This window comes from Ovis aries, chromosome 2, assembly GCF_016772045.2.
Source record: "Ovis aries strain OAR_USU_Benz2616 breed Rambouillet chromosome 2, ARS-UI_Ramb_v3.0, whole genome shotgun sequence".
NCBI lineage: Eukaryota > Metazoa > Chordata > Mammalia > Artiodactyla > Bovidae > Ovis > Ovis aries.
In genome coordinates, this window is record NC_056055.1 from 211,825,052 (window position 1) to 211,847,775 (window position 22,724).

Genomic DNA, 22,724 nt, shown 5'->3' on the forward strand with positions numbered 1-22,724 from the left:
GAAATTAGAATAAAAACTTATACACAGGGTTAAAAGTGACAGACTAGAAGAAGATATTTGCAACATATATCAACAAAGGATTAGTATCCAGAATATATAAAGAACTCCTAGAAATGAGCTAAAGTTACAACAGTCAGATACTTCAGAGATCTGACTGAAGGATTTGGATTTGACGTCCAAATGGTCATTAAACATATACTCAATTGTAACGGTAATAAAGGAAATGTGGGTTAATAAAGCAAGAGATGAGTTTTCTAATCAAATTGAAAAGAGAATTTTAAGTCTGAAAATATCACTTACCATGGGAATGTGGGTAAATAAGACTTCTCACGTCTATCTGAACCATAATTTGATGCTAATTTGACAATAATGTGGAAAGGTGCACAAGAGATCACTGTTTGTATGAGAAAACCACTCTTTCAAAGTGACCTACATATCTAACAATAAGAGAATGGATATTAAACATGACGGAATGCTAGATAGTGGTTAAAGAGTGAGTGACCTAGATCTATATGCATCAACATGGACAAACCTCAAAAACAAAATAACTTCTTAAAAAATGGTGCAGAATATATATACTATGGTACAGTGGTGGTGGTTTAATCACTCAGTTGTGCCCAACTCTTTGTGAGCCAATGGACTGAGGCCATGGGCTCCTCTGTCCACGGGATTCTTCAGGCAAGAATACTGGAGTGGTTGCCATTTCCTTCTCCAGGGGGATCTTCCTGACCCAGGGATTGAACCCAAGTCTCTTGCATTGCAGGCAGATTCTTTATCGACCAAGCTATGAGAGAAGCCCATACTATGGTACCATATAAATAAAATACAAACACAAAACCATACCATATTTATGGATATAAGTGTGTGTTTAAATGTTTACAAGAACAAAAGAGGAATCGGAAAAATACTCACCAAAGCTGTAACAGTAGTCACGTAAGTTGCATGAAACAGAACTATTTTTGTTGAATTTTAACTATAATATTTTATTACTTAGGGGAAAAAGATTCAATGAAAAATGAACAAATGTTAATGGTTGTTAATACTCTGAGATAAAAATATTTGCCTTTTTTATATTTTACTGTTCAATGTCTCAAAAAATAAAGAGATTTCTGTATAATTTTCTGTGTCAAAATTTATATAATTTTATATGTCTCAAAAGATGCCATCCAACTATTTATAAAAGATTTTCAATTTTTCCAAATGCAAAACAAATAGGAAAAAAATAACCAGATATTGGGTTTTCTTTCGAAAAATATATTTTGTACTTTTATGAAAAACAGGAAAATATTTAAAAAGCTAGCACTGGGAAATTTTTTTTCAAGATTCAATCTATCACTTAATGCAATGACCATAACTTCTAATTTATATATATCAACAATTGTGTGTAGATAACTATATTGCTCTCTGAGGAAAACTGCCCTAATCACAGTTCTCTCTGAGGTAGTTATACTCAAAAGATACTATACTCTATCCCCTACTTACCCACATTTTCTCCTTAGAAATATGTGTGAAGTATGTAATCAAAGTGGTGGGCAGCAGGAACAGGGGTGAAATAATGAGAAGCAGTGGATTTCTTATGCCCTGGATAAACCAGAGATAAGGGAAAACTAAAACTAAGAAGAAAGAGATACACAGATTATTAGATAAGAACTAGAGTTGATAGAAAAAAGAGAAAACAAAGAAATGTGGACATTGAGAGTGGCTAAGAAACATTTATCTTAGAGAACCAGAATAAAGCATACACACAAAAAACTCTCCTAAGATCTCTAGGGCTTACTTGGTATATTAGGCAGCTTCTAAAATGATCTTAATAATCCCAGTTTCCTGGTATTCATGTCTTTGTGTAATCCTTTCTTCTTGAGTGTGGAGTGGATTTATTGACTTCAGTGTGGACTGGATTTAGTGAAATTCTTTTCTAGCAAATAGAATGTAAAAGAGATCATGGAATGCCACTTTTAAAATTAGGTTACAAAGAGACCATGGCTTCCATCTCATCACCCCTTCACTCACTAAAGAATACTAACTGCCATGCTGTGAGCTGAAAGACTCTCATGGCAAAGAACTACTGACTTCAGCCAATAGACCGCAATGACCTAAAGCCTGTTAACAGTCATGCCCTGATCTGAGAAGCAGATCCATCCTCATTCCAGCCTTCAGATGCCTGTAGCACTAACACCTTGACTGCAGCCTTGTGAGAAACTTTGAGCTAGAGGCACTCAGCAAAGCCAAGCCTAGATTCTTGACCCATAGAAACTATGAAATAGATGTTTTAAACCATAAAATTATAGATTAATGTTACATGCTATGTGCTACATTAGTTTAGTCGCTCAATCATATCCAACTCTTTGCAATCCCATGGACTGCAGCATGTCAGGCCTCCCTGTCCATCACCAACTCCCGGAGTTTACTCAAACTCATGTCCATTGAGTTGGTGATGCCATCCAACCATCTCATCCTCTGTCATCCCCTTCTCCTCCTGACTTCAATCTTTCCCAGCATCAGGGTCTTTTCAAAAGAGTCAGTTCTTTGCATCAGGTGGCCAAAGTATTGGAGTTTCAGCTTCAACATCAGTCCTTCCAATGAATATTCAAGACTGATTCCCTTTAAGATGGACTGGCTGGATCTCCTTGAAGTCCAAGGGACTCTCAAGAGTCTTCTCCAACACCACACTTCAAAAGCATCAATTCTTTGGCACTCAGCTTTCTTCATAGTCCAGCTCTCACATCCATAAATGACCACTGGAAAAACCATAACCTTAACTAGATGGAACTTCATTGGCAAAGAAATGTCTCTGCTTTTTAATATGCTGTCTAGGTTGGTTATGACTTCCCTTCCAAGGAGTAAGCATCTTTTAATTTCATGGCTACAGTCACCATCTGCAGTGATTTTGGACCCACAAAAATAAAGTCAGCCAGTGTTTCCACTGTTTCTCCATCTATTGGCCATGAAGTGATGGGACCGGAGGCCATGATCTTTGTTTTCTGAATGTTAAGCTTTAAGCCAACTTTTTCACTCTCCTCTTTCACTTTCATCAAGAGGCTCTTTAGTTCTCCACTTTCTGCCATAAGGGTGGTGTCATCTACATGTTACTGATACTTCTCCCGGCAATCTTGATTCCAGCTTGTGCTTCATCCAGCCTGGCATTTCTCATGATGTACTCTGCATATAAGGTAAATAAGCAGGGTGACAAAAAACAGCCTTGATGTACTCCTTTTCCTATTTGGAACCAGTCTCTCGTTCCATATCCAGTTCTAACTGTTGCTTCCTGACCTGCATACAGATTTCTCAAGAGGCAGGTCAGGTGGTCTGATATTCTCATCTCTTTCAGAATTTTCCACAGTTTAGCGTGATCCACACAGTCAAAGGCTTTGGCATAGTCAATAAAGCAGAAATAGATGCATTTCTGGAACTCTCTTGCTTTTTTGATGATTCAGAGGATGTTGGCAATTTGATCTCTGCTTCTTCTACCTTTTCTAAATCCAGCTTGAACATCTAGAAATTCATAGATCACAAATTGCTTAAGCCTGGTTTGGAGAATTTCATGCATTACTTTACTAGTGTGTGAGATGAGTGCAACTGTGTGGTAGTTTGAGCATTCTTTGGCATTGCCTTTCTTTGGGATTGGAATGAAAACTGACCTTTTACCATCTTGTGGCCAAACTTGCTGGCATATTGAGTGCAGCACTTTCACAGCATCATCTTTCAGGATTTGAAATAGCTCTACTGGAATTCCATCACCTCCACTAGCTTTGTTCATAGTGAGGCTTCCTAAGGCCCACTTGACTTCACATTCCAGGATGTCAGGCTCTAGGTGAGTGATCACACCATCGTGATTACCTGGGTCATGAAGATCTTTTTTGTGCAGTTCTTCTGTGTATTCTTGCCACCTCTTCTTAGCATCTTCTTCTTCTGTTAGGTCCATACCATTTCTGTCCTTTATTGAGCCTATCTGTGCATGAATGTTTCCTTGCTATCTCTAATTTTTTGAAGAGATCTCTAATTTTCCCATTCTATTGTTTTCCTCTATTTCTTTGCATTGATCACTGAGGAAGGCCTTCTTATCTCTCCTGGCTATTCTTTTGAACTCTGCATTCAAATGGGTATATCTTTCCTTTTCTCCTTTGCTTTTGGCTTCTCTTCTTTTCACAGCTATTTGTAAGGCCGCCTCAGACAGCCATTTTGCTTTTTTGCTTTTATTTCTCTTGTGGATGGTCTTGATCCCTGTCTCCTATACAATGTCATGAAACTCTATCCATAGTTCATCAGGCACTCTATCAGATCTAGTCCCTTAAATCTATTTCTCACTTCCACTGTATAATCATTAGGGGTTTGATTTAGGTCATACCAGAATGGTTTAGTGGTTTCCCCTACTTTCTTCAACTTAATTCTGAATTTGGCAATAAGGAGTTCATGATCTGAGCCACAGTCAGCTCCCGGTCTTGTTTTTGCTGACTGTATAGAGCTTCTCCATCTTTGGCTGCATAGAATATAATCAATCTGATTTCAGTGTTGACTATCTGGTGATGTCCATGTGTAGAGTCTTCTCTTGTGTTGTTGAAGAGGGTGCTTGCTATGACCAGTGTATTCTCTTGGCAAAACTCTATTAGTCTTTGCCCTGCTTCATTCTGTACTCCAAGGCCAAATTTGAATGTTACTCTAGGTGTTTCTTGACTTCCTACTTTTGCATTCCAGTCCCCTATAATGAAAAGGACATCTTTTGGGGTGTTAGTTCTAGAAGGTCTTGTAGGTCTTCATAGAACCTTTCAACTTCAGTTTCTTCAATATTACTGGTCCAGGCATAGACTTGGATTACCATGATTTTGAATGGTTTGCCTTGGAAATGAACAGAGATCATACTGTCGTTTTTGAGACTGCATCCAAGTACTGCATTTTGGACCCTTTTGTTGACTATGATGGCTACTCCATATCTTCTAAGGGATTCTTGCCCACAGTAGTAGATATAATGGTCATCTGAGTTAAATTCACCCATTCCAGTCCATTTTAGTTCACTGATTCCTAAAATGTCGACATTCGCTCTTGCTATCTCCCGTTTGACCATTTCCAATTTGCCTTGATTCGTGGACCTAACATTCTGGGTTCCTATGCAATATTGCTCTTTACAGCATCAGAACTTGCTTCCATCACCAGTCACATCCACAGCTGGGTGTTGTTTTTGTTTTCGCTCCATCTCTTTGGCGTGCTACTAAGCAATATGTAATTAATGCACTGGGGTTTAAAGATTTGGGGATTTTGGACTCTGGAAGGTCTAGCCATATCAGCCATATCACAGTTCCTGTTCTAGTATTTCCATTAAGTTTTTCTGTATTCTATCCTCAAGTGAATCCTTATTAATAAAAAAAAAAAAAACACCAAAACCCTAGCCTGAAAGTCTCTCTACTTCACAACCAAAGAACTTCACAAAAATGTCTGTGTCCTATAATTAAAAAAGGTTAAACTATGTTCATGTAGTTTTAGTGTAAGACATAAATCCATTTATTCCAACTTTTTAATTAAACATATAATCATTATGCATAATGTTTACTAACTGAGCATTCTAAACTCTACCACTTCTAACTACCTCCACATGACATAAGCAACTACACTTATTACTAACATTTCAACTGCTTGAACTTTTCACTATTTTGTTAACTACTCTGTTTTCAACATGCAAAAGTATCTGAGATATAGCAAATAATAAATATTTGGTAAAAAAAAAAAAAAGTGGTTGCCATTACACTTAAAACCCAAACTTGTTCTTATTATGGCCTACAAAATTCTTCACTATCAAGTCCCTGACTACTTCGCCTCCTAGTAACTTTCTCCACAGGTTGCTACATTCCATAAACACTGGCCTCTGTGCTATTCTTGAAACACACCAAACAAGTCCCTGCTTCAGAGACTTCATATTTGCCATTCTCTTAGTCTGGAACAATTTTCCACATATAAGATAGCTGGCTCCCTCACTTCATTCATGTTTCTGCTCTAAAGTCACCTCCTCAGAGTCCTACCTTAACTAATTATTTAAAATAGCCCTAGCACCTCATTTCATGATTCTCCATTCCCCTACACTGTTACATTGAGCCTCAGAACACTAATATCAGAACCTGACACTATATTACATTCTAGGAAATAATATAATTCAAGGGAAGAACTCAGTTTTGTTCAATGTTCTAATCTGCAGCACTTAAAACAATGTCTGGTACATAATAATTGTCAGATATTTGTTGGCTGAATAAACAGTCATAATTTTTAAAGGTATTCCAGAACTTATGTAGTAACAGCATCTATTTCAGTTATCATTTTAAAAATAAAATTAATCATTGAAATCTACCATATCAAAAGACTAAAGAAAAGAATTAAAAGCATTTGACAAAATCTAGTGTCTGTTCATCGGAGAAGGCAATGGCAACCCACTCCAGTACTCTTGCCTGGAAAATCCCATGGACGGAGGAGCCTGGTTGGCTGCAGTCCATGGGGTCACTAAGAGTCAGACATGACTGAGTGACTTCACTTTCACTTTTCACTTTCACGATTGGAGAAGGAAATTGCAACCCACTCCAGTATTCTTGCCTGGAGAATCCCAGGGACAGAGGAGCCTGTTGGGCTTCCGTCTATGGGGTCGCACAGAGTCGGACACGACTGACACGATTTAGCAGCAGCAGCAGCAGCAGCAGCAGTGTCTGTTCATAATCAGGAAAAAAACTCAGCAAACCAGGAAAAAGAGGGAAATTGCTAAACCTGACAAGAAACATTACACAAAAGCCTAGCGACAACTTCATGGTTATGATGAAAGATTGAATACTTTTAATTGTTAAGACTGGGAATGAGGCAAGGTGTCTGTTCTCATTACTCCTATTCATCATCACATTGGAGGTCCTAATTAGTGGGACAGATGAAGGAAAAGAAACAAGAGTCACATATCTGGAAAGTAAAACTGTGTCTACTCATTGATGACATGATTTTCTACATAGAAAATTCCATGCACACATGATCACTCAGTTGCGTCCAACTCTTTTAACTCTATGAACCATAACCCCACCAGGCTCCTCTGTTCATGGGATTTCCCAAGCAAGAGTACTGGAGTGGGTTGCCATTTCCTTCTACAGGGAATCTTCTTGACCCAGGGACCTTCTTCTTCTTGACCTCTGATTTGCAGGCGGACCTTCTTCTTGACCTCTGTCTCCTGATTTGCAGGCGGATTCTTTACCACTGAGCCACCTGGAAAGCCCTAAAGGGATCTATTAAAAAGCTCCTAGATCTAATGTGCTTACCAAGGTAGCAGATAAAAAAGTCAAGACACACAAATCACTTGTATTTCTAAATATTGGAAATGAAAAAAAAAGAAAACAGAAATAGAAAATTTTTAAACAGTATTAATTTCAATAGTTTAAAAATATTAAATACTGAAGTGTCACTCTAACAAAAAATGTCAGGATCTACACACTAGAAAAAACCACCACCACACAGAGTATATCATGTGAAACGCTGGGCTGGATGAATCACAAGCGGGAATGGAGACTGGCAAGAGAAATATCAATAACCTCAGATATGCAGATGATACCACTCTAATGGCAGAAAGTGAAGAAGAAATAAGAACCTCTTGATGAGGGTGAAAGAGGAGAGTGAAAAGCTGGCTTAAAACTCAAAAAACTAAGATCACAGCATCCAGTCCCATCACTTCATGGCAAATAGATGGGAAAACAATGGAAATAGGGACAGACTTTATTTTCTTGGGCTCCAAAATCACTGCAGATGGTGACTTCAGCCATGAAATTCAGACGTTTCCTCCTTGCAACAGAAGCTATGATAAACCTAGACAGTGTATTAAAAAGGAGAGACATCACTTTGCTGACAAAGGTACATATAGTCAAAGCTATAGTTTTTCCAGTAGTTATGTATGGATGTGAAAGCTGGAAAATAAAGAACACTGAGCACTGAAGAATTGATGCTTTCTTATTGTGGTGCTGGAAAAGACTCTTGAGAATCCCCTGGACAGCAAGATCAAACCAGTCAATCCTAAAGGAAACCAACTCTGAATATTCATTGGAAGGATTGATGCTGAAGCTCCAAAACTTTGGTCATCTGATGAGAAGAGACAATTCGTTGGAAAAGACCCAGATGCTGAGACAGACTGTGGGCAGGAGGAGATCAGGATGACAGAGGATGAGATGGCATCACCGATTCAATGGACATGAGTTTGAGCAAACTCCGGGAGAGAGTGAAGGACAGGGAAGTCTGCAGTGTGCTACAGTCCATAGGGTCCATGTCAGACACAACTTAGCATCTGAACAACAAAATTGCTCATGGATTAATTATTCAATATTGTTGCAATGTTAATTCTCCTTAAACTGATATATAGATTTAACACAATCCCAGTCAAAATCTTCGAAGGAATTTTGTTAGTATCAGTAAGCTGATTCAAAAATTTGTATGGAGCATTTCCCAGATGGTCCAGTGGTAAGGAGTCTGCTTGCCAATGCAGGGGAGACAGGTTTGAGCCCTGGTTCAGAAAGATTCCACATACTACAGAGCAACTAAGCCCATGAGCCACAGCCACTCAGCTTGTGCGCTGCAAATGCTGAAGTTCACATGCCTAGAGCCCCTCAGCCCATCCAACAAGAAAAGCCACTGTGTAGCAACATCCCATGCAGCCAAAAGTAAACAATCAACAAATTTTTAAAATTTTGCATGGAAACAGAAAGGAACTAGAATAGTCAAAACAAGAATGAAGTTAAAGGACTCATAATGCCTATCTATTTACTTTGGTCAAAATAAGCATGAATTCACCAAAAATGGACACAGATCAATGGGAAAAAATAGAGAGCTGTTAAATAGACCCACAGGTATACAGTCAATTGATTTCTGACAAAGATGTATTTGCACTTCAATGCAGAAAGATGGTTTTTAAATAAATGCTCTGGAACAATAAGGTACTCATCTGCAAAATTCTGAGCCTTAACCTATACCTCATACCTTATACAAAAACAGTCACATACATCAGAATGGATAGACCTAAACGTAAAACTTAAAGCCATAAAATGTCTAGAAAAATATAGGAGAAAATCTTTGTGATATTGGGTTGGGCAAAGTTTTTTTTTTAACTATGACACAAAAACATTCGTAAGAGAAAAAATTGGTAACTTGGACTTCCTCAAAATTAAAATAAACAATAAAATAAACATCTAAAAACTATTTAAAATATAACAATTGAGGAGCCTTTGACATAAATATACAAAAGGTAGTATGTCTAGGAATTAGTGGAAATCAGATGTGCATACTCCTGAAAGTCACTGAGTTTACAATTCAGGTTAACTCAGAAAAATGGTTTCAACTATTATACAGTTTTAAATTATAACTATTTTCAACTGTGTATTATTTCCTCTTATGCACAATAGACAACTGTTTAGAGGCAGAGCACATGAAGAACACTGATTTGAGAACATAAAATAATAATTCTGCTAGTTTACCTCAAGATATCTTCACTAGTTCCATAAGCTGTATTTCATATGATCAAAATTATTTTATAACATCTAAAAGGTATCGCCAGTATTTTGGGAGCCAATTTAAGACACTGAGAATAACTACAAAACCACCAGATTTTCATTTGGGTATAAATCCATCCATACCACAATGACTTATTTATAGAGAAGTGCTTGTGACTGGCAGCTGAAAACCTATTTCATCTTTTAAACACAAACCATTTCCCCCAAAAAACATGGAAATGTTAACCAGCTGACTTTTTAAAAGCAGAAAATGAAGAAATTTAGTTTTTCTCAGAAATATAGTTTTGTCTATTTCTGGTGGAAGCTGCATTTATTTTTTGTTGTTGTTTAATCACTGCTGCTAAGTCGCTTCAGTTGTGTCCGACTCTGTGCGACCCCACAGACGGCAGCCCACCAGGCTTCCCCGTCCCTGGGATTCTCCAGGCAAGAACACTGGAGTGGGTTGCCATTATCTTCTCCAGGCGATCTTCCCAAACCCAGGGATTGAACCCACATCTACTGCATTGCAGGCAGATTCTTTACCGCTGGGCCACCAGGGAAACCCACCCTCATTAAATGTATATTTGATCTAAGATCAAACATTGAACCATTAAGTTAACGCACACAATAACTGACAAGCATGTTAAGAGACACTATGTTAGGTACTAGAAAGATGGTAGTGAAGTGAGCATGAAAAGTAAGGTTTCTATTCTTACAGAGCTTACAATCTATCCAGCAAATGGTAGACAGAGAATACACAAATAAAAAAATAAAAAGATAAGTAAATAGGGGGTCTCATTGTCTTTATAAAAATCAAGTAGAGTAACAGAGCATGACTATGTTGCAGTAGGAGTTACTACAGATTTGAAGATGAAGGAAGTCTCTTGATGACATCTGCCCTAAGACTCAGTTCAGTTGCTCAGTCCTGTCTGACTCTTTGCAACCCCATGAATCGCAGCACGCCAGGCCTCCCTGTCCATCACCAACTCCTGGAGTTCACTCATTCACTTCCATAGAGTCAGTGATGCCATCCAGCCATCTCATCCTCTGTCGTCCCCTTCTCCTCCTGCCCCCAATCCCTCCCAGCATCACAGTCTTTTCCAATGAGTCAACTCTTTGCGTGAGGTGGCCAAAGTACTGGAGTTTCAGCTTTACCATCATTCCTTCCAAAGAAATCCCAAGGCTTATCTCCTTCAGAATGGACTGGTTGGATCTCCTTGCAGTCCAAGGGACTCTCAAGAGTTTTCTCCAACACCACAGTTCAAAAGCATCAATTCTTTGGCACTCAGCTTTCTTCACAGTCCAACTCTCACATCCATACCTGACCACAGGAAAAACCATAGCCTTGACTAGATGGACCTTTGTTGGCAAAGCAATGTCTCTGCTTTTCAACATGCTGTCTAGGTTGGTCATAACATTCCTTCCAAGGAGTAAGCGTCTTTTAATTTCATGGCTGCAGTCACCATCTGCAGTGATTTTGGAACCCCCCCAAATAAAGTCTGACACTGTTTCCAATGTTTCCCCATCTCTTTGCCAAGAACTGATGGGGCCAGATGCCATGATCTTCGCTTTCTGAATGTTGAGTTTTAAGCCAACTTTTTCACTCACCTCTTTCACTTTCATCAAGAGGCTTTTTAGCTCCTCTTCACTTTCTGCCATAACGGCGGTGTCATCTGCATATCTGAGGTTATTGGTATTTCTCCCGGCAATCTTGATTCCAGCTTGTGCTTATTCCAGCCCAGTGTTTCTCATGATGTACACTGCATATAAGTTAAATAAGCAGGGTGACAATATACAGCCTTGATGTACTCCTTTTCCTATTTGGAACCAGTCTGTTGTTCCATGTCCAGTTCTAACTACTGCTTCTTGACCTGCAATAGGTTTCTCAAGAGGCAAGTCAGGTGGTCTGGTATTCCCATCTCTTTCAGAATTTTACACAGTTTATCGTGATCCACATAGTTAAAGGCTTTGGCATAGTCAATAAAGCAGAAATAGATGTTTTTCTGGAACTCTCTTGCTTTTTCCATGATCCAGCAGATGTTGGAAATTTGATCTCTGGTTCCTCTGCCTTTTCTAAAACCAGCTTGAACATCTGGAAGTTCACAGTTCACCTATTGCTGAAGCCTGGCTTGGAGAATTTTGAGCATTACTTTCCTTGTGTGAGATGAGTGCAATTGTGCAGTAGTTTGAGCATTCTTTGGCATTGCCTTTCTTTGGCATTGGAATGAAAACTGACCTTTTCCAGTCCTGTGGCCACTGCTGAGTTTTCCAAATTTTCTGACATATTGAGTGCAGCACTTTGACAGCATCATCTTTCAGGATTTGAAATAGCTCCACTGGAATTCCATCACCTCCACTAGCTTTGTTCATAGTGATGCTTTCTAAGGCCCACTTGACTTCACATTCCAGGATGTCTGGTTCTAGGTGAGTGATCACACCATTGTGATTATCTGGGTTGTAAAGATCTTTTTTGTATAGTTTGTCTGTGTATTCTTGCCACCGCTTCTTAATATCTTCTTCTGTTAGGTTCATACCATTTCTGTCCTTTATCGAGCCCATCTTTGCATGAAATGTTCCCTTGGTATCTCTAATTTTCTTGAAGAGATCTCTAGTCTTTCCCATTCTGTTCTTTTCCTCTATTTCTTTGCATTGATCACTGAGGTAAGCTTTCTTATCTCTTCTTGCTATTCTTTGGAACTCTGCATTCAGATGCTTATATCTTTCCTTTTCTCCTTTGCTTTTTGATTCTCTCCACAGCTATTTGTAAGGCCTCCCCAGACAGCCATTTTGCTTTTTTTGCATTTCTTTTCCATGGGGATGGTCTTGATCCCTGTCTCCTGTACAATGTCACGAACCTCCGTCCATAGTTCATCAGGCATTCTATCTATCAGATCTAGTCCCTTAAATCTATTTCTCACTTCCACTGTATAATCATAAGGGATTTGATTTAGGTCATACCTGAATGGTCTAGTGGTTTTTCCTATGTTCTTCAACTTAAGTCTGAATTTTGTAATAAGGAGTTCATGATCTGAGCCACAGTCAGCTCCTGGTCTTGTTTTTGCTGACTGTATAGAGCTTCTCCATCTTTGGCTGCAAAGAATATAATCAATCTGATTTCAGTGTTGATCATCTGGTGATATCCATGTGTAGAGTCTTCTCTTGTTTTGTTGGAAGAGGGTGTTTGCTATGACCAGTGCATTTTCTTGGCAAAACTTTATTAGTCTTTGTCCTGCTTTATTCTGTATTCCAAGGCCAAATTTGCCTGTTATTCCAGGTGTTTCTTGACTTCCTACTTTTGCATTCCAGTCCCCTATAATGAAAAGGACATCTTTTTTGGGTTTAGTTCTGACAGAATGTGGTCCACTGGAGAAGGGAATGGCAAACCACTTCAGTATTCTTGCCTTGAGAACCCCATGAACAGCATGAAAAGGCAAAATGATAGGATACTGAAAGAGGAACTCCCCAGGTCAGTAGGTGCCCAATATGCTACTGGAGAGAAGTGGAGAAATAACTCCAGAAAGAATGAAGGGATGGAACCAAAGCAAAAACAATCAATAGTTGTGGATGTGACTGGTGATAGAAGCAAGGTCCGATGCTGTAAAGAGCAATATTGCATACGAGCCTGGAATGTCAGGTCCATGAATCAAGGCAAATCAGAAGTGGTCAAACAAGAGATGGCAAGAGTGAACATCGACATCCTAGGAATCAGCGAACTAACATGGACTTCAAAGGGTGAATTTAACTCAGATAACCATATATCTACTACTGCGGGCGGGAATCCCTCAGAAGAAATGGAGTAGCTATCATGGTCAACAAAAGAGTCTGAAATGCAGTACTTGGATGCAATCTCAAAAACAACAGAATGATCTCTGTTAGTTTCCAAGACAAACCATTCAATATCACAGTAATCCAAGTCTATGCCCCAACCAGTAACGCTAAATAGCTCCAAGACTAGAAATGACTAAAATCTAACCAAGATTTCAAGTAAGTGCTTTCCAAGGAAAAAAGAAAATTCATAAAAACCTTTAAAGCAGGAATAAATTTGGTGTGTTTGAAGAAGAACAATTATAAACTTATCTAGAACATGAGCCAGAGAAAGGAGCCCCGGATCATACTAGGGATTCACTCACACTTATCTGAACAAACGAAGAGGCATTACAATGGAGAAAGAACCCTAAAAGAAAACTTAAAAGTTCAGCTGGTGGGAATTCCCTGGCAGTCCAGGATTAAGACTTCAACTTCCCAATGCAGGGAGCACAGTTTCATAAGACCCATCGCAGCCAAATAAATAATAATTATAAAAACATAACAAAAATGTCAAGGAAAGAGGTTCATAAGATACTTTACTGTGAAAAGAATCTCAAGGCTAGGAAATACAACATTGCTATCCAATAGAAATATGATGTGAGCTACACATCTAATTTAAAATGTGCAGACACATTTAAAAAAGTAAAAAGAAACATGAAATTTTAACTTCATTGTTACCCATTATATACAAAATATTATTAATTCAACCTGTCAGGATAAAAACATCCTTATGAGATATATTCTTTTTTATGTGTGCTAAAACCTCCAAATATAATGTTTATTTTACATTTAGCACAAAGTCTATATGGACTAGCCACATTTCAAGTGCTTAATATCCACTTGTGGTTAAGGATTACTGTACTAGATAGTATAAAGTATATAGTTAAGAAAACATGAATCAACCATTAACTAAAACATTTCATTTCCAAAGCATAATAGCAGCTTCAGTTCAGTTCAGTCGCTCAGAGGTGTCCAACTCTTTGCGACACCATGAGTTGCAGCACGCCAGGCCTCCCTGTTCATCACCAACTCCCGGAGGTCACCCAAACTCATGTGCATCGAGTTGGTGATGCCATCCAGCCATCTCATCCTCTGTTGCCCCCTTCTCCTCCTGCCCCCAATTCCTCCCAGGATCAGGGTCTTTTTCAATGAGTGGCCAAAGTATTGGAGTTTCAGCCTCAGCATCAGTCCTTCCAATGACACCCAGGACTGGTCTCCTCTAGGATGGACTGGTTGGATCTCCTTGACTCTCAAGAGTCTTCTCTAACACCACAGTTCAAAAGCATCAATTCTTCGGTGCTCAGCTTTCTTCACAGTCCAACTCTCACATCCATACATGACCACTGGGAAAACCATAGCCTTGACTAGACGGACCTTTGTTGGCAAAGTAATAGCTCTGCTTTTGAATATGCTATTTAGGTTGGTAATAACTTTCCTTAGGTTATACAAAAAGAATGTGAAAAAGGTAAATCCTCAAAGGAGTTTTCCAAGCATCTTGATTTTCTTATGAATATTCAGTTTCTAATTATGCAGATATTGTGTGGGAAAAACAGTATTTGGATCTTACCTAAATCTAAGAAATTTGTTTCTAGTTGCTAAAATACTGTATTCTATTTACTCTTGGCATCACTATCATCTTTGATGATATTTATTTTATATACACCCAAGATACTCAAGCAAAATAGGTTCCTTCTCTAAAAAGAATTTAGTCAGTCCATATATATAAGATTTCAAAGAAACTGGAATGAGCAAAACTGAGAAAAAAACAACTTCCTTAACCACAACATACAGAAACTAAAATAGTCATATAACAGGATTTAAGAATCGAAACTGTGAGAAATCTTATCACCCTTTCAAAGGTGATAAGAAAGCAACCAGATAAATTATTTTAACTATTGGTGGTTTAGACAGTAAAGAATCTGCTAGCAATTCAGGAGACCAGGGTTCAATCCCTGGGTCGGGAAGCTCCCCTGGAGAGAATGGCAACCCAGGCCAGTATTCTTGCCTGGAAATTTTCATGGGCAGAGGAGCCTGGCGGGCTACATTCCATGGGTCACAAAGAGTAAGACACGACTGAGAGACTAATACCTTCACACTTTCTCTTTAAGTAGCAATAGTTCTTGATAATCCAAAAATCAATTATATTTGCCGGGTATGAACTTTGCTTTCATGTTTTTTACAAGAGTTTTCAACCTGCATTCTGAATTAAAATAAATAATAATCATTCCTTAGCACATCTGCAGCCCAGAAATTATAGGCATAGTGAACAAAAAAACAAAAACCAATCCACCACAAAACTGTTACAGATAATCCACAAAGCAAACAACACTACAGCAAAAAGTCCAGATTTCAATTTACGTTTTTTAAGAAGTATTATAAAAACTACCGAACAGAGACAATTTCAGTAGGACATGCCAAAGTTTATTCCTTTAAATTATAAGCATTTAAAAACTACAAAGAATAAAAAGTTTTTTCTTCCTGGTTACATTAAATTTATTATAAATAAAATCAAGTTAATCCAAACAAGTGGGGGGTACTGTAAAGGTGGGTCTACAATTTAATCCAATATTTACTGTGAATTAAGGAAGAAGTCAGTTGTTCTGATATTTCAGTTCAGTTGCTCAGTCGTGTCCGACTCTTTGCTACCCCATGAATCACAGCACGCCAGGCCTCCCTGTCCATCACCAACTCCCAGAGTTCACTCAGACTCACGTCCATCGAGTGAGTGATGCCATCCAGCCATCTCATCCTCTGTCGTCCCCTTCTCCCCCTGCCCCCAATCCCTCCCAGCATCAGAGTCTTCTCCAATGAGTCAACACTTCGCATGAGGTGGCCAAAGTACTGGAGTTTCAGATTTAGTATCATTCCTTCTAAAGAAATCCCAGGGTTGATCTCCTTCAGAATGGACTGGTTGGATCTCCTTGCAGTCCAAGGGACTCTCAAGAGTCTTCTCCAACACCACAGTTCAAAAGCATCAATTCTTTGGCACTCAGCTTTCTTCACAGTCCAACACTCACATCCATACATGACTACTGGAAAAACCATAGCCTTGACTAGACGGACCTTTGTTGGCAAAGTAGTCTCTGCTTTTCAATATGCTATCTAGGTTGGTCATAACTTTTCTTCAAAGGAGTAAGTGTCTTTTAATTTCATGGCTGCAGTCACCATCTGCAGTGATTTTGGAGCCCAAAAAAGTCTGACACTGTTTCCACATCTATTTCCCATGAAGTGATGGGACAAGATGACATGATCTGTTTTCTGAATGTTGAGTTTGAAGCCAACTTTTTCACTCTCCACTTTCACCAAGAGGCTTTTTAGTTCCTCTTCACTTTCTGCCATAAGGGTGGTGTCATCTGCATATCTGAGGTTATTGATATTTCTCCCGGAAATCTTGATTCCAGCTTGTACTTCTTCCAGCCCAGCGTTTCTGATATTTACATTACTACAAATAAAAAGTCTTGTCCTGTTGTCTCCAAAATGCTTCCATTAGTGACTTAATCTTTAATATTGATAAATCATGTTTATGAAATTTAGCATTAATTAAACATAATCTAATCCCTTGGACATCATGAGATATAGTAAATACTATCATTTTGTTGCTTAGTCACTTAATCACGTTTGACTCTTGTGACTCCATAGTCTGTAGTCCACCTTGCTTCTCTGTCCATGGGATTTTCCAGGCAAGAATACTGGAGTGGGTTGCCATTTCCTTCTCCTGGGCATCTTCCCAACCCAGGGACTGAACCTACATCTCCTACATTGGCAGGTAGATTCTTTATCACTAAGCTACCAGGGAAGTCCAATATCATCATGTCACCTCTCAAAAGCTGCATGTACACAGTGAGATAATTATATCAATAATTATTGAGTTGATCCTGACACTAGTAACCAGGTCTTTAGAACTACTATTTGTATTTGCAGGTCACATATACCAAATAAGTTTTGGCATTTGAGCTAAAGAAAATCAAAAGTTTGCCAATCTAGTCCATTTTCAGAGTTGAAACTAAAAATCTAGACAATCTAAATAAGACCCACCCATCATCCTGAGAATGAACATTAACAATTAAAAAACAAATCTGATTTTCCAGCCCGTAAAATACTACTCCAGATTTGATTATGACTTACATTCTAGCATGCATATGTGTATTCCATAAAGCCCATGGAAAATATCATATCAATATCTACCCCCGATATTAAATGTATTCTCTCAACTGAAATCTGGATAATCCTAATTCTCTTCAATGCAACAATATAAACTAGGAATAAAAGTAGCATAAAGAAAGCAGATTCATCCTTAAGTTAAAAGAAAGTGAAAAGACTACCAACAGATATAAGTGAGAACTCTGAAGCAGAGACAAACATTAAATTGTTTCCAAACTTATAACTTTGATGTGTTTCATACAGTCAAACCATTATAGTAACATTGAAGGAGTATGAAAAAAGCATAACTTCTTTTAGGAAAATCTGAGCAGCTCTTTCAAACATTACTGAAATACAATGGGGCTAAAGTTCCAAATTTGTACCTCATAATGTTAAATTAAGTCAATTAAACCAATTAAGTCAATAAAAGTAATGAGAAAGAATCTATATTGGTATAACTTTATTCCTGAAAAATACAGGAATTACTGGAACTTGCAAACACAAAATACACTGCTGTGTTTTCAAGATTTCTTTATGCCACAAATGGGCATTTTCAAATTACAGCACAAAGCACTGCAGTAATTGGCATGACCAAGGTACAGTTAGCTCAGTACGTTGTATTCAATAATGTTTATAGCTAGAACTCCTTCCACTTCGAAAACTATGCCTAAAAAGGAATTCTCTTTGAAGACTAAAAGAATTTAATTAAAGATAAAGCCACTTGGGTGGCCACATAACACATCAAACAGATCATAGTTCAAACTTCAAGCAGAATTATTACTATTCAGTTACAAAAGCATGACTCACAAGAATATAAATGAAGAGCCATGTTTTTTCTGTGTACATCAACTTAGATCCAGAAATTCAAGTTAAAATTTAGCACTATCACATTTGCTCATTATATACATTTTAGCTTCAACTTAATTTCAAGTGGTTAAACACTGATCAATGACCTACTATCAAATAAAAACAAATTTTTAATTACTTTAAACAACATGCTTGAAAATTCTTGATCTTAAAGAACCAGAAATAATAAAAGTTCATTAGAAATGTAACAAAGCCTTAATATTATAAATGAATGCATTTTTTCCCAATTTTGCAAGAGAACTGTCACATTCATAAGGGAAAAAAAGTGTTCCTAAAAACTAAAAATATTATCAAGTATTTAAAAACTTTCATGATAAATTGTCCTCAGATTTCCATTACAGACTGTCTACAGGCAAGTACAATATCATTTTTTAACCCTTGCTGATTTGTTTATCTCACACAGAATAACAAGCACAGTTCAGTGAAATCTCTTCAGAGCACGTAACCAGGAAAAAAAAAAAAAAAAAACCTTTCAGAAATGAATACACCTTCCTTGCCTTTCTAAATCAAACATACTGAAAGTAAGACTGTATTGATGACTGATACATCATCACTAATGTACCATATTCCATTATAGTCCTTTAATATATTAATAGTAAGGACTTTAAGTCTAGAGGTGTAACAGATGATATGTTTTAAAGTCAGTAAACTGGTTGCTAATTTCCTATTGATTGTCACTTCAGTTGCAAGCAGTTTCATTCCTTCATTGCTGACTGTAACCTGAAGAATACAATCAATAAACAATCTTCTACACCTGAAAGAAAGCTTTCGGCCTCTATCAACTAATATGGTACAGACAATGTAAAAAACAGGAAGAGAGATAAATAACTGAATACGTAAAAATTACTCATAAATAAGATTTACATGGTAGATTAAAGATAGTCTTTGTTTTTAGTTGCTAAGTCGTGTCCAACTCTTTGTTGACCCCACCAAGTATAGCCCACCAGGCTCCTCTGTCCATGGGATTTCCCAGGCAAGGATACTGGAGTGGGTTGCCATTTCCTTCTCCAGAGGATCTTCTCAACCCAGGGACTGAACACAAGTCTCCTGTATTGCAAGGAGATTCTTTGCCACTTTGCCCCAGGTTCAAAGCAGTAAAAGATGTTATAGGCAATTCAGAGATGTGCTATCAAGAGCATCTATATAATGAAGCAAAGTAACTTCAGACACTAGGCTCTTTTCCTTTAAACACAAAAAGCCTGACTTCTTTCCTTTAAACACAGAAAAGGCTACAAGTGAATCTGGAACAATTAAAGTAAAATTTGCAATCGAATTCCACAAGAGACAGTTGAATGAATAAAGGAAATGAAATAGTCTAAGTTACTATGACAAATGGCATCAAAACTGGATGGAGTTACTGAATAATGCAGCAGTTGCACAACCGGAAGTCACTGGCAGACAACTGTGATAGATCAAGGTTGCCCCCCACCCACCCACACAGAGAAGTACTCAAAGTAATGAATAAAGCTGTGAGTATATTGCCAATAAAGTACTCCTAAACTAAGACAAAAAAGCAAGATATAATTTCCTGAAAAATTTCAGAGATCAAAAAGATAAATATTAATAGTCAACCTGCAAGTGTTTATTAAGCATCAACTATGTAATCTGCAATATATTAAATATGAAATATATTCCTCTTCCACAAGGGGCTTCTAAGAAAATAAAACACATATATCACAGACACACATGAAAAAAAATTTATGCTAATGAAAGCAAGTTCTTTTGTTTTATTGCTAATATCAGATGATGAATAAAGATGTAATACGAGGCATGCTCATACACTAGATGAGTATTAAACAATAGTCTGGAAGGTAATTTGGTGATGTTACAAGAACCTTAAAACACACACACTTCCACCAATAATTCCTCTTTTACAAATCTAGGAGAAATTTTTTTCCAAAGCTTTACATAAAAGGCTGTATTCTTTGTAGTGAAATTTATATCAGCAAAACATTAGAAACATCCCAAACATCTGCCAACAGGAAAAATTTTAAATATGATAGTTATACGGTATAACACTGAGCTTCCAAAAATAATTTTTTCAAAGACTAAGGACATGGAACAGTTTATGAGGTAAAGTTAAAATACCACATAATCCTAGTTTTAGGAAAAATATGCAAATATTCATTGGCACATAGAAATACAAATTATTTGTATTTTTATTATCTGCACCTGTTTTCTTTCTCCAAATTATTTTATAAGATTTAAAAACAAGCAATTATTATTTGAAAAGGTACGTAACACACACAGTAAATGTTAAAAAAAAAAAAAAATCAGTGGGATACAACTGGCCTGGATTTAGAAAAATTTCATGTAAAAAAAGTTAACCCAGAAGGGCTGGGTGAAAGTAGTAATGATTATCTAGATTAAAACTATGAGAAATGGCAGAAACCTTGACATCGATCTGATTAGGTGGAAAAAACGGGAGAATCAATGATGATTACAACAGATTTTAAAGACATTCAAATATATGCTATTTCATCATTTATAGTCTCCTAAGATGATGGCTTAAAAAAAAAAAAAGGACTTCTGTTATAAAAACGTATTATCTGTAAATTTCTGTATGTGTAGTGTTAATAAAGATTATAAACACTTTTACTAACACAAAGCATTTCATTCTCGTAACAACCTCTTAAGGCAAGGACAGTATTACGAAACTATTTAGAAGAGGAAACAGAATCGGAGAGGTTGTAACTTGCCCAAACAAGCTAGTAAGAACTGGAAACAGCAGAGACCACTCACTGCTAAGCCTTTCTCAAGCAATCCACAGTCCAGATACACCAGGTTTTTTGCTAATGTCTAATTATTTTTAGAGCCACTTTTTCCTAATAAAAAAAAAAAACAGTCGATTTTGTCTACAGTAGTGTAAATATCTTAGGTTTTATTGCTAACAAACCTGCCCCATCCCGCGGTATTAAAAAAAAAAAAAAAATCCCACTGACTCAAACTCAGCATGAAGTTTAGCAAACTGGTTAGGACGGACGAAGGAAAGGCGAAAGAACTATCCTCTTAAATCTCGCCAGTCGCCCAAAGTTTGGATTATCAAAAAGTAAAGAGAGTAACTAATACCTGCTCACCCTAAACAGAAAAACCCGCGTAGTAACAAAGACCAGCACAACCAAATATTAAAAAAAAAAAAAAAATTTTAAGTAACATGCTTTCCACAGTTAAAAAAACAAAGTCTATCCCAGCAGACCGCTGATGCGAGGGGAAAAAGTGAATCTGCAAGAAGAGCGAAAGCGGGCAATGAACGAACCAAATAGTACTAGTAAGAAAACACCACAAGAAGGTCCATCCAGTGCCTTTCCTCCCTGTAGAGCCTCTTCCTTTCCAGTAGTTTAATAATCGGAACACTGTCTTCTATTTCTTGCTACCAAACACCACACATCCTCAAGTTTCCCAGCAATACATCAATCCCTTCAGCACACAAACTTGGAAACACCAGTCCTCAACAATTCTCTAGATTCCCTTCCATCCCACGTAATTCTAAAGGCCAAATCAACGTCTGCCTAGATAAAGTGGAAACAAGCAAAACAACGGTCCCATCTAATACAAACAGGCCCGCCCTAAGAGATTCCCCAAAACAGGCGTCACCACAACCACACTCAGCGAGGCGCGGCCGCCGAGGCAAGGGGCGGACCCGGGGGAACCACGTGTTCGGCCCTCTGCGCACGCGCCAGCCAAAACAAAAGGGAGGACAGCCAAGCCCCGCCCCTGCTCCCACGTGACCAAGTCTAGATCCGCCCCTCCCCTCCCTCCACCCCTTCCCTCCCCTTAGCTCTGCCAAGGCTGTTAGGTTTAGCCGTTTAAATTTGGCTGCGGTCCGACCCTACCCTAGAGCGCGATCCTGTGCCGGGACCCAGAGTCCAACAGCTCTGAAGATTCGGGGGGCGAAGGGGCTGCCGGTCGGTCGCCTGGCCCGCAAGTCCACCCAGCGGTCTTCTCCGCTCTCCCCTCCCCGCGGGGCCGCAGTCCCCGGCAGAGGAGACCCAACCCCCTCAAGCCCGCCGACCCCGCCGGCCACTCGCCTGCTGGGGCGCCCTGGCTCCCCTCCGCCGCCGCACCTTCGGTCCGGCCGTGGTGGGGGCTGCCGAGGTGATCTGTAGCTGCCCGCCCTCCTCCCCCCACCCGGGGCGCAGCTGACTCGTCTCCAGAGCGCGTCTCGCTCCCGCCCCGGCCGCCGCCGCCGCCGCGGTTTAACAGTCCGCCAGCTGCCCGCAGCTCCGGGCGGCTCGGGGGACGGAACCTTGCCGAGGTGGAGGGGCAGTGGGCGGGGCGCGGCGCTGACCAATGGCAGCGGGGGAGGGGCAGCGCCATGCAAATGAGCGCGGGTGGCGGGGAAACCCCGGCAGGATGCTGGGCGGGTAGAAGCGGCCAGGAGCGTTCTGGAAGTGGCTGGAGCGCTGGCGCCCGAACTCTGCTGCAGAG

At 38.8% G+C, this 22,724-nt stretch overlaps 1 protein-coding gene across 11 annotated transcripts in view; it reads right to left on the bottom strand.

Annotated features, from left to right (window-relative positions):
* KANSL1L (KAT8 regulatory NSL complex subunit 1 like) overlaps window positions 1-22,521 on the bottom strand; it is a 141,143-nt gene extending 118,622 nt beyond the window's left edge. For 3 of the 11 annotated variants that reach the window (XM_027965148.3, XM_027965147.3, XM_027965145.3), the window contains exon 1: window positions 22,325-22,521. The gene's annotated coding sequence lies outside the window, so the exon portion shown is untranslated. Of the gene's footprint in view, window positions 1-300; window positions 21,931-22,129 lie in introns of those variants that run through there. The other 8 variants (XM_060410386.1, XM_012144913.5, XM_060410387.1 and 5 more) reach the window with 6 other exon arrangements.
* Window positions 22,522-22,724: the final 203 nt, after the last annotated feature.